This window comes from Entelurus aequoreus, linkage group LG10 (genome assembly GCF_033978785.1).
Source record: "Entelurus aequoreus isolate RoL-2023_Sb linkage group LG10, RoL_Eaeq_v1.1, whole genome shotgun sequence".
NCBI classification, from domain to species: domain Eukaryota; kingdom Metazoa; phylum Chordata; class Actinopteri; order Syngnathiformes; family Syngnathidae; genus Entelurus; species Entelurus aequoreus.
In genome coordinates, this window is record NC_084740.1 from 70125463 (window position 1) to 70139301 (window position 13839).

The 13839-nt window shown below is 35.6% G+C and overlaps 1 protein-coding gene across 4 annotated transcripts in view; it reads right to left on the reverse strand.

The window, feature by feature from the left end:
• The window catches only part of LOC133658096 (alpha-tectorin-like), a 72670-nt gene that overhangs the window by 34692 nt on the left and 24139 nt on the right, over nt 1-13839 (reverse strand). For 3 of the 4 annotated variants that reach the window (XM_062059718.1, XM_062059720.1, XM_062059719.1), the window contains exon 2: nt 6075-6162. The exons of the other annotated variant lie outside the window; for it this stretch is intronic. The gene's annotated coding sequence lies outside the window, so the exon portion shown is untranslated. The remainder of the gene's footprint in view (nt 1-6074; nt 6163-13839) is intronic. 4 annotated transcript variants of the gene reach the window in all.

Genomic DNA, 13839 nt, shown 5'->3' on the forward strand with positions numbered 1-13839 from the left:
TACCGGCCCCCAGACACATTTTTTTCTCTAAATGTGGCCCCCGAGTCAAAATAATTGCCCAGGCCTGGCCTAAAGTGATGAGGACGAACATATTTCTGTGACCTTTTAGAAGCTTGACCAATAGATGGCAGTGTTGCAGTGTAGACAGAGAGAAGACACATTGTACTGATCAACATTCAAGCATAGAATAAGAAGAAGAATCATAGAATGTGTAAACATTATATAATGTGATAAAACGTATTGTCTTTTGCTCATAATGTGTTTTTAGAATGTAGGACAATAAAATCATGACTCATTTTAGGACAGTCCCTGCGTTCTGCCAATATATCATGAGGTACTTTGACCTGTTGGTGAATTCACCTTGGCAAAGCGGATGTCATTTACATTACAATGCAGGTATTTAGAATCAAGCCTTCAACGGTGTGCAACTGAATTGTTCGTATTGCAGATATTGATGAACTAGGAACAGACAGCATTTTTTTCTCTGACATGCAGACAATACCAACTTTCATGAATGGTAAACACCTGAGTGACGGCTAGCTTTCCCCACAGCGCCTGGAGGTGTTGCTCAACATGAACGACAGAGACCAAACGTCCTTACTACATTTCATACAATGTACTGTAATTGTTTTCTAGGAATTGCAAAGAAACTTCTGAAAATGTTGGCCGTTTAGTCAACTGGTTGACTCAAAAGGAAAAACAAAACAATTGAAGGGTTCAGATGCAAAAACAGATATCTCCATTTTTCTTGTTTTGAGTAAATCAAGGATTTTTGTGGCGCTTTCAATGACATCCTGCTGTTGCAATTGGATCGTTACTAACAACCAAAGTGAAAGTCCCAATTTGTAAAATGCACATCTATTACAAAAATGTATTTGTTTTACAATTTTGTATTTCCAAGCAATGTTTTTTTTTCCCCCAATGCAAAAACAGACTACTGGTAATCCTATATGGCAGTGGTTCTCAAATGGGGGTACGCGTACCCCTGGGGGTACTTGAAGCTATGCCAAGGGGCACGTGAATTTTTTTTTTTACTATTCCAAAAATAGCAACAATTCAAAAATCCTTTATAAATATATTTGTTGAATAATACTTCAACAAAATATGAATGTAAGTTCATAAACTCAGTGAAGCACAAGCTCAGGTTTCTCACTAAAATGTCTGTCAAAGAGAACTGTGAAAAGAAATGCAACAATGCAATATTCAGTGTTGACAGCTAGATTTTTTGTGGACATGTTCCATAAATATTGATCTTAAAGATTTCTTTTTTTGTGAAGAAATGTTTAGAATTAAGTTCATTAATCCAGATGGATCTCTATTACAATCCCCAAAGAGGGCACTTTAAGTTGATGATTACTTCTATGTGTAGAAATCTTTATTTATAATTGAATCACTTGTTTATTTTTCAACAAGTTTTTAGTTATTTGTATATCTTTTTTTCCAAATAGTTCAAGAAAGACCACTACAAATGAGCAATATTTTGCACTGTTATACAATTTAATAAATCAGAAACTGATGACATAGTGCTGTATTTTACTTTTTTTATCTCTTTTTTTCAACCAAAAATGCTTTGCTCTGATTAGGGGGTACTTGAATTAAAAAAATGTTCACAGGGGGTACATCACTGAAAAAAGGTTGAGAACCACTGCTATATGGTGCCAGACTGGCCCTTTAAATGAGGGAAAACAGATCCGTTTTTTCAGAGGAATGCTTATTCAATCACTCTAACGAATTAATTGCATCCAAACAAACATATTTTTTGGGTGATCCTTGGACCCCGGGGTCCAGGACTTACATTGATTGCTGATTGCTGCATCATGACATTGTTACATTGACAGCTACATCACAAGACAACAACAGCAGAGTAAACACACAATTCAGTTCATCATTCGAGAGGGTAGTGGCTACACACGTATCCTGTACATCAGTGGTCCCCAACCTTTTTGTAGCTGGGGACCGGTCAACGCTAGAAAATTTGTCCCACGGACCAGGGGGGGGGGGGGGGGGGGGATTTTTTTTTTTTTTTTTCATAAAGAAATACAATCATGTGTGCTTACGGACTGTATCCCTGCAGACTGTATTGATATATAATGTATATATTGTGCTTTTTATGTTGATTTATTAAAAAAAAAATATATATATATATATTTTTTTATATATTTTTTTTAATTTCTTGCGCGGCCCGGAGGTTGGGGACCACTGCTGTACATTATGTACACAGGCAATAGACGGGATTTTTCCCAACGCAAGGGCCGCTCAGACTTATCAGGACAGCGTCTCTCTGTATTGGCTCAAGTATCGCTTTTTTATTGAAACTTTAGCAAACTTAAATGTCAACACACACAGACATACGCACGCACACACGTACGCACACGTTGGCGCGCTCCAAAACGTTAACCACCATGTCGCTACACTGTTGAACACTCTGGGAGTTTAGAAGTTATAAAAGAGCAGTGGCGATCCTTCATCGGCTTGTTTCCCGGTAATGCCTTCTCCTTCGTTGCAATAGAGGTCCACTGTGGCATCTTTTTCGGTCTCAACACAATTAAAGACTTGCTGCGAAAAAAAGCCTGCTACGTTAATAAAATCCTCGAACTGAAGGCGCTCCAAGCCGGAGGCTAAGTAGCTAAAATGCTAGTTCAAAGCAGTTGCCACACAACCTGAAGCTATACACCGAGACTGCGAGAGTTTGGACACATTTAAAGCGTTTCTGATCTCTAAGACAGGCTAACACAGCTTTGACAATTGTGGAAATAAACTCGTCAGAAGTGTTGCTCGCCGTCAAAGCTCTTTGAAATGGCCGCACACGTGTGTACAGGATGTAAACAGGATGTAACGTAGAGGGCCCGTCTCTTCAAAAAAGCCGTGCCCGCGAGTACCGTATTTTCCGCACCATAAGCCGCACTTAAAAACCACAATTTTTCTCAAAAGCTGACAGCGCGGCTAATAACCCGGTGCGCCTTATATATGGATTAATATTAATATTTATTTTCATAAAGTTTAGGTCTCGCAACTACGGTAAAACAGCCGCCATCTTTTTTCCCCGTAGAAGAGGAAGCGCTTCTTCTACGGTAAGCAACCGCCCCCACAGAAGAGGAAGCGCTTCTTCTTCTACTGTAAGCAACCGCCAAGGTGAGCACCCGCCCCCGTAAAAGAAGAAGCGCGCGGATATTACGTTTCATTTCATTTGTGTGTTTCTGTAAAGACCACAAAATGTCTCCTACTAAGAGACACGCGTACAAGGTTCCACTGACTTTTGATATTCCTGTGAACCGCACTGTGGATACAACGGGAACACGTACGGTGAATATTCGCACCACAGGGAATGAGAAGTCGTCCTTCACCGCGGTTCTAGCTTGCCATGCTAACGGCCAGAAACTTCCACCCACGGTGATATTCAAAAGGAAGACCTTGCCAAAAGAGAACTTTCCAGCCGGCGTCCTCATAAAAGCTAACTCGAAGGGATGGATGGATGAAGAAAAGATGAGCGGAGAGACCGGGTGACTTTTTTCACGCAGCTCCGTCCCTGTTGATCTACGACTGCATGCGCGTCCACATCACAGATGGTGTCAAAAAACAAGTGAAGCACACCGAAGAAGAATAATTTGAGGGATTTGTGGATGAGTAACAACTTCAGAAAGTGAGCTTTAAATGTTTATTTTGTGTGTTGTGTGACACTAACGTATGAGCAACGTTGAGTTATTGATGTTGCTATTGCTCTGCACTATTTTGAGTGTTCCTATTTTTGTGATTGCACCTTTGCACTCTACATTTTGGGAGTGAACAGAGTTGTTAGAACGCTGGTTTGTAATATATTATTAAAGTTTGACTGACCTATCTGACTGTTTTTTTGACATTCCCTTTAGCGTAGCGTAGGTGCGGCTAATAACACGGGGCGGCTAATAGGTAAACAAAGTTTTGAAATATGCCATTCATTGAAGGTGCGGCTTACAACACGGGGGCGCCTTATGGTGCGGAAAATACGGTACATGAAGTAATGTCATCAAAATGGCTTCAAGCGGCAGGCAAAATTAATGAATGAAGTGGTCGTGCGCCGAGGCAAATTTTGCTCAATGTAAAGGTTTGTGCCTCGAAAAGGTCGCAAATAGAGTCATAAGTAAGTGTCATGGATGCCAGCTAGCTTAGTACGTTAGGTAAACCCCACTCGCTGCAGCGTTAAAGAGCGGCTTTGGATAGCGGGTTGTCAGCCTGGTTTTTGGCTTAATGGATCGTCCTCTAGACTCATAGACTGCTTTGAGCCTGAGCACAATGTGTCCATTGTTACATAAAAAGGGATTGAAACGTTGATGACATCGGCCAAATTTCTTCTTCTAAATGTTTCAGCCGTCCATCCATTTCTAGCATCTTCTTTTATTAATGCTTTTTTCCATTTCCAAACGTTTCAATTCCTTTTATTTGCTTTTAGTTGGATTGCACTGTGCCAACATCAATAAAAGATGAAAGAATCTCCAAGTTATACACCCACCGTCAACTTTCTTTCTAAACACAAACATACTCAGGATTTGTGCTTTAATGTCATTTTATGTTCTTACATTTGGTTTGTTTTGATGCTTTTATCTTATGTTTCAATATTTTCACTGCCATGATTTAAAGTTGTTTGTTTTGGGGCTTTTTGTGGTAATTTTGTGGGTTTTTTTAATGCTTTTTTTGTTGGTCTTAATGTGTTTTTTCCATTTTTATATATTTTATATAATATTGTTTTTTTATTTTATATGGTTTAATGTGCTTTTACTGTTTGTTTTGTTTCAATAGATTTTTGTATTTTTATTTTGTTTTGATTGTATAAGGTTTTTGTTTTTACTTGTATTTTTTTTGTTTTTTTTCATGTTTAATTTTGGTCATTTTGTGTTTAATTCTGTTTTGTACGTCATCATTTATATGATATATATGATATATGTATGCAGTATGCCTAAGTATTCATTGAAAACAAGGCAGAGGTTTTATTTAACAAGTATATTCAATACTTTTTGCCACCATTTTTATATTATTTTAGTTTACCATTGTTTCAGGTTTTTCTTTAGTTTATACAAATTTTAACAATGTTTTTATTTTGTTTTGTTAATAAAATGTTTTTACTTGTGTTTTAATGTTGGTTTTAGTGTTTATATTTCATTAGAATGTTTTTTTTAATGTTTAAATTGTCATTTTGATTTTTAAAATGCTTTTTTGTTGGTCTTTGTGTGTCCTGTCTTTCCTATATTTGTATATGGTTTAATGTCCGTTATGCTTTTTTGTTATGGTTACATGATTCTTGTTTTTTCTTGCATTTTATTGTTGCTTTTTTTGTGATAATTTTTTTTTTGGGCTCTCCGTGTGTTTTGTATTGTACATGTTTATTGTTTTTGTATAGTATAATGTGCTTTTATACTTTTATTTTTGTTTAGTTTAAACACATTTTAAAGGTGTTTTAAATTATGTTTTTTTAATGTTGAAAACTTGTTCATTTTGCACTTTAAGTTTTTAGTGCGTTTTAATTTTTGTGATTTTAATGTCTATTTTTTTCATCCTTAATTGTGTAGGGCTTTGTCAATATGATTTAATGTAGTTATAAGTTTTAATAGATTTTTAGTTTCGCATGTATTATTGTGGTTATTGTTTTTATTATTGTTCTAATCCAGTGGTTCGCGAACTTTTATTACCAAGTATCACCTCAGAAAAAAGTACCACCATAATAACCAACATAGCGCAGTATGCCTAAGTATTCATTGAAAACAAGGCAGAGGTTTTATTTAACAAGTATATTCAATACTTTTTGCCACTGTAACACAACACACAGTTTGAATAGTAACACTGTGTTTGAATGTAGGAAAGTAAAACACTGTACTTTAATCAAGTGATTCTTTGGCATACCACTAGTGGTACAGTACACGTACCACTGTTTAAGAATCACTGTTGTAATCTTTATAATTAAAGGTGTGATGTTTGCATGTTTTCGTGTTGTGTTTATTTTGTTGGATTTTTTAAAGTTCATGCTATTAAGATTGTGTTTTTATTGTTTTACCTGTTTAATGTTATTGTGTTTATATTTTTCAGCGTGTTGTATTTTTACTCACTGCTTTGTTTTATAGCTTTCATGCTGTTTTGTATGTTGCCCATCGGGTTGTTGTCCGGGAAGTAGTCGGTGTCCGTGTTACAGTTGGACTGAAAAAAAAAAAAAAAAAGCATTAAGTGAAGCAGCGTTGTTGTTGTCATCGTCATTGAACACATGAAAAAGTCATGTTTGTGTTTATTTCGGTGGCTGCTAAAAGATTCAGATGTTTTCTCTCCAATTCAACTGGTGGACAAATGGAAAAAACAAGTCAGGTGGAAAAGTTTCCAAGTGCTTTTGAGTCGTTCTCAGAGCTTCTTTTTTCTTCCTCAATCAACATCTTAGCTTGGAAAGCGTGGCGTGAAAGAGGACTACAGCATGGTGAAAATTAAAGTAAATAGAGCTTGCATATAGCTTATTTAGCAACATGTCACATGACAGATAAAACAGCAGTTAAGCTAATGCAAATTAGCATTAGGTGAAATATGTTACTAATCTCAAACATTTTATTGTTTTCGTTATTTAATTAACGAAAGGGAGCTTTAGCATTGAAATACTTGAATGCTAGCTGCAAAGCAAACATTGAGTAGCATCACACTAAACTCACCTTGTATGCAGTTTTGTGCTAGCAATTGAGTTTAATGTACCGTAATAGACGCTAAACCACATCATTCTTTATGTGCTCGACGCCTAAATTATTGGTATGTTTTCATCTAAAAAAACATTCTGGGTATCACTTAGGGATGGGCGATACCACACTTTTAGGATTCGATACGATACCGATACTTTTTCTTGCATTTTCATCGATACCGATACCGAAACCACTAATTTCTTATTGGCAATTTTTGTCAGTCAAAAATATTATTACTATTATTATTTAAGACAAATCACAAGACAAATACAGACCATTTATACCACATGTATTATGGTCAATATATAATAAAAGTAAAATTAAAATAAATAACATAAATATGAAAAATAAATTAAATATTATATATAATAATAATTATATATTATATATAATAATAATTAGATATTAGGGCTTTCCAATTAACTGTCAAATCCAAATCGCAAGAAGCTGCAGTTATTTTTTAAAGTTTGTGATATAATTAGCAATTAATGAAATATGAAATAGGCAAATTTTTTCGAAATGTAAGAAATCATGTTACAGATTAAAACCAAAATCACATTCAATCATATATTTCAAGATTTTCTTGGAAAAAAATAAAATTGTAATGCAAAGATGAAGAATCTCCAATTTGTATCTCTTTCTTATCTTGTTTTAAATACTCAAGCAATTTTCAACTAACAGTAAATTCCCCTGTGTGGAAATTATTTGAATTTCGGATAATCATTTAAACAAAAATATTCAGTAAAAAAATAAAATAAACAATGCCTGACACTGGATATGCCTGGCTGCATCGCTGTCGGCTGGCTGTGTGTGTGTTGCACGTTGACGACGCTCATTCGCTGTCTCCTGTCACGTGACTGGGCCAGCTCTATACTCTGCCAGGTACAGGGGTGTCCCAGCACATAGGAAGTTAAGTAAGTCATCAAAAACATCTGAAAGTGATGCTTGCACCCCCCACACGGCGTTTTTTGGTTTATACCGATACTTTTTTCAGAAAAGTGACTCCAAATGAGTAGCGTGTGAGTATCGATATATCGATACCACAGGATCGATACGCACATCCCTAGTATCACTCCATCTTATCTGTCTTGTCTTTTAACAAAGAAACAAGGAAGTCCCAATCTTCGTTCGATGAATGTTCTGCAATTTGTCGTCCCCAAAGTAAGAACTGAACTGGGCAAGAAAGCATTTAGGTTTTCAGCACCGAAGGCTTGGAATAACCTACAATCGAATATTCAACTTCAAACTAGGGCTGCAACTAACGATTAATTTGATAATCGATTAATCTGTTGATTATTACTTCGATGAATCGATTAATAATCGGATAAAAGAGACAAACTACATTTCTATCCTTTCCAGTATTTTATTGAAAAAAAACAGCATACTGGCACCATACTTATTTTGATTATTGTTTCTCAGCTGTTTGTACATGTTGCAGTTTATAAATAAAGGTTCATAAAAAATAAAAAAATACAAAAAATATATATATATATATATTTTTAAAAAAATACAAAAAAATTGCCTCTGCGCATGCGCAGCATAGATCCAATGAATCGATGACTAAATTAATCGCCAACTATTTTTATAATCGATTTTAATCAATTAGTTGTTGCAGCCCTACTTCAAACCCTTGTTACATTGAATGAGTTTAAAGCTTCTGTGAAAGGACTGCAGTCTACCTTGTCTGTATGCACATGTGTCATGTGAGCAAGTTTTAATGTTGTAAATTTGATGTTTTATGTGTTGTTTACTGTTTTTAATGTCACCTTGCTGCTGCCCTCTTGGCCAGGTCTCCCTTAGAAAAGAGATCTTTGATCTCAATGGGATTTTTACCTGGTTAAATAAAGGCTAAATAAAAATAAAATAAATACAGCCCGCGGACCATAGTTTAGGGACCCCCGGCGTAGCACAATGATAACATAATAAAACAGCATTTGTGTTTCCTAGCAAGGTTAGCATCAATGCTAACAGACAACAGAGCAAACCCAGACAATGCAACAACAAACATTCGGGATCATTAGCACGATGTTCAACTTGCACCGCTGCTAATGACCAAAATTAGTCATCACTTCCAGTGACCGGATGTGACGTGAACACGAATGTTCTAAATCAGACGTGGGCATTCTGCGGCCCGCGGGCCGGATGTGGCCCGCGTAAGGCAAATCCTAAATTACAAAATAAATTTTAAAAAGTATCTATGTCGAGTGTGCGATACAACGGTGCTGCTTTTGTTTTGAAAAGCGTTATTTGTATTACTTCCGAGTGGACGTATGCGCGTGTGTGATTGTGAGTGAATGTGAACAGCGGCAATCACAAATTACGAAATAAAGTTTAAAAAAAATCTATGTCGTGCGTGCAATACAACTGTGCTGCTTTTATTTTGAAAAGTGTCATTTATAGGCGTATGTCCGGGTGTAACCTGTGAGTGAAGGTGCACAGCGACAAGTGATGAGACGTTAAAAAAAGAAAAGTTGATGACGAATGCCGTGTTTCCAACAAGACATGGACTGCCAAGTATTTCTTTACAGAAATTAAAGGTAAAGCCGTGTGCTTAATTTGTGGTACACAGGTTGCTGTGTTTAAAGAATATAATTTGAATCGCCACTACACGACGAAGCACAAGGAAAAATACCGGAATCTGTCTGATGAAGCGTGCGCAAGGGAGGCTGATGCGTTGATGGTAAAACTGCAAACCCAACAAGGACTTTTTGCCAAATTTCACACCCCCAGAGATGCAGCCGTCAGGACAAGTTTCGTCATTTCTCACAAAAGCGCCAGAAAAAGTAAGGCGTTTTCTGATGGAGAGTTTATTAAGGAGTGCTTATTGGACTCTGTTGCGCTGATATGCCGGAGACTTTGACTGTTTTTCGCTGGCTTTGGATGAGAGCTGCGATGTACGTGACACCGCCCAGCTTTCAAATCACGAAGGAGCTGGCAGCCATGCAGTCAATTAAAGAGACAACCACAGGTAATGACTTGTTCACATAGGTAAATGTGTGTTTGGACATGTTAGGACTGAAATGAGACAAGCTGGCAGGTATGACAATCCAATCCAATCCACTTTATTTATATAGCACATTTAAACAACAAAATGTTTCCAAAGTGCTGCACAACAATATTAAAAACAATATTCAAATATTATCCTTGGCTCCACCAATGACTGAATAAAAACAAAAAATAATTACATATAAAACCAATGTAAAAAACAATATAAAATAAATATGATTAAAAACGATTTTTAACAACAGATGGTTGTCCAAATCTGACGGGGAAAAATGTTGGATAATGCAGGATAAAGTGACAGAAATTAACCCTGTGCAGAAATGGAATTTTTTTGCATTGTATTATACATCAGAAAGTGTTGTGTAAGACAGTGTTAAAAATAAAACCATCAGAAGCAATCTGTTTTTGTATAAAGTTAAGTTAGGTTAAATTAAATTATTATTAATTATTATTATTATTTATCTTACGGTATATCAAAAATAATATTGAGCAAAATTTAATTGAAATATTGTCGGTGTGGCCCTCCAGCAGTGCTCGGGTTGCTTATGCGGCCCCCGGTAAAAATTAATTGCCCACCCCTGTTCTAAATAGAGTAGCTAACTAATTAAAGTGTAACGTTTGAAACCCCATTAAATCATTTGAATTGTCAAAACGTGTTAAAAATTACCTTTCAAGGCAAAAAAAATTATATTTGGAAATTCGCTAGCTTACCTGACACGACTGCCATTTTGAAGGACATTTATCCTGATAGTCACAAGACTGTCACATGACAAGCATTTAGACATGCTTTCCACAATGGTTTAATCAAAGTCAAACATACAGATGTACATTTTAGGACAGTGGTTTGTTCACCAAGTACCACAGCAGAAAACACTTGGCTCTCCAATTACCACCATATTTACCAACATTATAATAACGTAGCATAGTAGGCCTAAGTATTCATTAAAACATGACAGAGGTTTTATTCAACAAGTATATTTAATATTTTTGGCCACTGTAAAATTACACAGTTTGAACAGTGACACTGTGTTTGAATATTTAAAAAAACACACTAATAATTGACTCGTAGCTAGTGATTCTTAGGTGTATTACTACATCAGGGTTCAGTAACCCAAAATATTGAAAGAGCCAAATTTGGACCAAAAATACAAAAAAAAAAAATCTGTCTTGAGCCACAAAAATTAAACACCTTAAATAAGTGTTATGATGAAGGCAACACATGATGCAAGTGTCTATATTAGTTATATTAGCCTACTATCAAAATGACTATGTGACTCAAATCTTTGTTGACATAAATGTTGAAATGTTAATATTTGTTCTACACATTTTTTACAACATTGGAAAACATTAGTAAAATGAAGGCTTCTCAGAGGGTGAGATAACTCCTGGAAATTACTGGCTTAGAATGGCCAACGGTTAAAGGAAATGGCAAGCTGTCTTCCTCTAATGGATTTATAAAAAATTTTGCTAGCTGGGTAACCTTTGCTGTGGTCTGGAACAATACGGCACACACACAACTATCAGAAATGCAGCCAATATTACATACAGACAATATGTCATGAGACACGCAAGTATCAATTAAATACACAGAGAACATATGTAAAGGAAATTAAATGAGCTCACATATACAGTACAGGTCAAAAGTTTGGACACACCTTCTCATTCAATGTGTTTTCCTTATTTTCATGACTATTTACATTGTAGATTGTCACTGAAGGCATCAAAACTATGAATGAACACATATTGGGTTATGTACTTAACAAAAAAGGTGTAATAACTGAAAACATGTTTTACATTCTAGTTTCTTCAAAATAGCCACCCTTTGCTCTGATTACTGCTTTGCACACTCTTGGCATTCTCTCGATGAGCTTCAAGCACACTTGTGAAGTGAAAACCATTTCAGGTGATTAGCTCTTGAAGCTCATTGAGAGAATGCCAAGTGTGTGCGAAAAAGTAATCAGTTAAAACATCCATCAATCCATCCATTTTCTACCGCTTGTTCCCTTCGGGGTTGCGGGGGGCGCCGGAGCCTATCTCATGTTTTCAGTTGTTTTACCTTTTTTTTGTTAAGTACATAACTCCACATGTGTTCATTCATAATTTTAATGCCTTCAGTGACAATCTACAATGTAAATAGTCATGAAAATAAAGAAAGCGCATTGATTAGCTTGCAGTCATGCACTGACCAAATATGCCTGATTAGCACTCCAACAAGTCAATAACATAAACAAAGCTCACCTCTGTGCATTTTTTGTGTTTGGTGGACAAAATGAGAAAAAAAAAGCGGGGCATAAAACACAAGTTGTACATGTACACACACTATGATGAGTTCAAAGACCGCCAAAAGTAGTAGGACTAAACAGCGCTCGCCAAATACTCTCCTCAGTGAAGCATGTATAACATAAACAGTGGGATTTCTAACAATTAGGAAGGTTTGTGTCATGTTTGTCCTCCTACAGAACTAATATTAGAAAAAATAATATATTTCCCCCCATCTTTTTCCATTTGAGTACATTTTTAAAAAAGCTCCAGGGAGCCACTAGAGCGGCACTAAAAAAAGTTAAAAGTACCAATGATTGTCACACACACACTAGGTGTGGTGAGATTATCCTCTGCTTTTGACCCATCACCCTGACCCCCTAGGAGGTGAGGGGAGCAGTGAGCAGCAGCAGTGGCCACGCCCGGGAATCATTTTGGTGATTTAACCCCCAATTCCAATTCTTGATGCTGAGTGCCAAGCAGGGAGGTAATGGGTCCCTGCGTATCACTAGTGGTACCCGTATCACAGTTTGAGAATCACTGCTTTAGGGCATTTGCTCATTATCTCGTGCTGCTGCGGACGAGCGGCTCACGCGTTTGTTCGTTCGTTCGTTTCCCCTTTAAATGCCAGAAATCTTGCATATTTTCTACTGGCAATGTTATCTAGTAATAAAATGTAAAAGTGTTTAACTATAGCAGGGGTCACCAACCTTTTTGAAACCAAGAGCTACTTCTTGGGTACTGATTAATGCGAAGGGCTACCAGTTTGATACACACTTAAATAAATAGCCAGAAATAGCCAATTTGCTCAATTTACCTTTAACGTTATTATTAATAATTAATGATACTTACACTTAATTGAACGGTTTAAAAGAGGAGAAAACACAAAAAAAATTCAATTTCGACTCTTTAAAATTCAAAATTCAAACGAAAAAAAGAAGAGAAAAACTTAAAAAAAGAATTTATGGAACATCATTAGTAATTTTTCCTGATTAAGATTAATTTTAGAATTTTGATGACATGTTTTAAATAGGTTAAAATCCAATCTGCACTTTGTTAGAATATATAACAAATTGGACCAAGCTATATTTCTAACAAAGACAAATCATTATTTCTTCTAGAATTTCCAGAACAAAAATTTTAAAAGAAATTCAAAAGACTTTGAAATAAGATTTAAATTTGATTCTACAGATTTTCTAGATTTGACAGAATAGTTTTTTTGAATTTTAATCATAATAAGTTTGAAGAAATATTTCACAAATATTCTTCATCGAAAAAACAGAAGCTAAAATGAAGAATTAAATTAAAATGTATTTATTATTCTTTACAATAAAAAAAAAATACTTGAACATTGATTTAAATTGTCAGGAAAGAAGAGGAAGGAATTTAAAAGGTAAAAAGGTATATGTGTTTAAAAATCCTAAAATCCTTTTTAAGGTTGTATTTTTTCTCTAAAATTGTCTTTCTGAAAGTTATAAGAAGCAAAGTAAAAAAATTAATGAATTTATTTACACAAGTGAAGACCAAGTCTTTAAAATATTTTCTTGGATTTTCAAATTCTATTTGAGTTTTGTCTCTCTTAGAATTAAAAATGTCGGGCAAAGCGAGACCAGCTTGTTAGTAAATAAATAAAATTTAAAAAATAGAGGCAGCTCACTGGTAAGTGCTGCTATTTGAGCTATTTTTAGAACAGGCCGGGCGTGCTACTCATCTGGTCCTTACGGGCTACCTGGTGCCCGCGGGCACCGCGTTGGTGACCCCTGAACTATAGCAACGTTTGCAAGGAGTTTCAAAATACAAAAATATTGAACTTTACTGATGTTATTCAGGGATATTAGAATATAAAAGTTTATACTCATGTTAACGAGAAGTATAAAAAATGAAAGTAAAGGTTTAA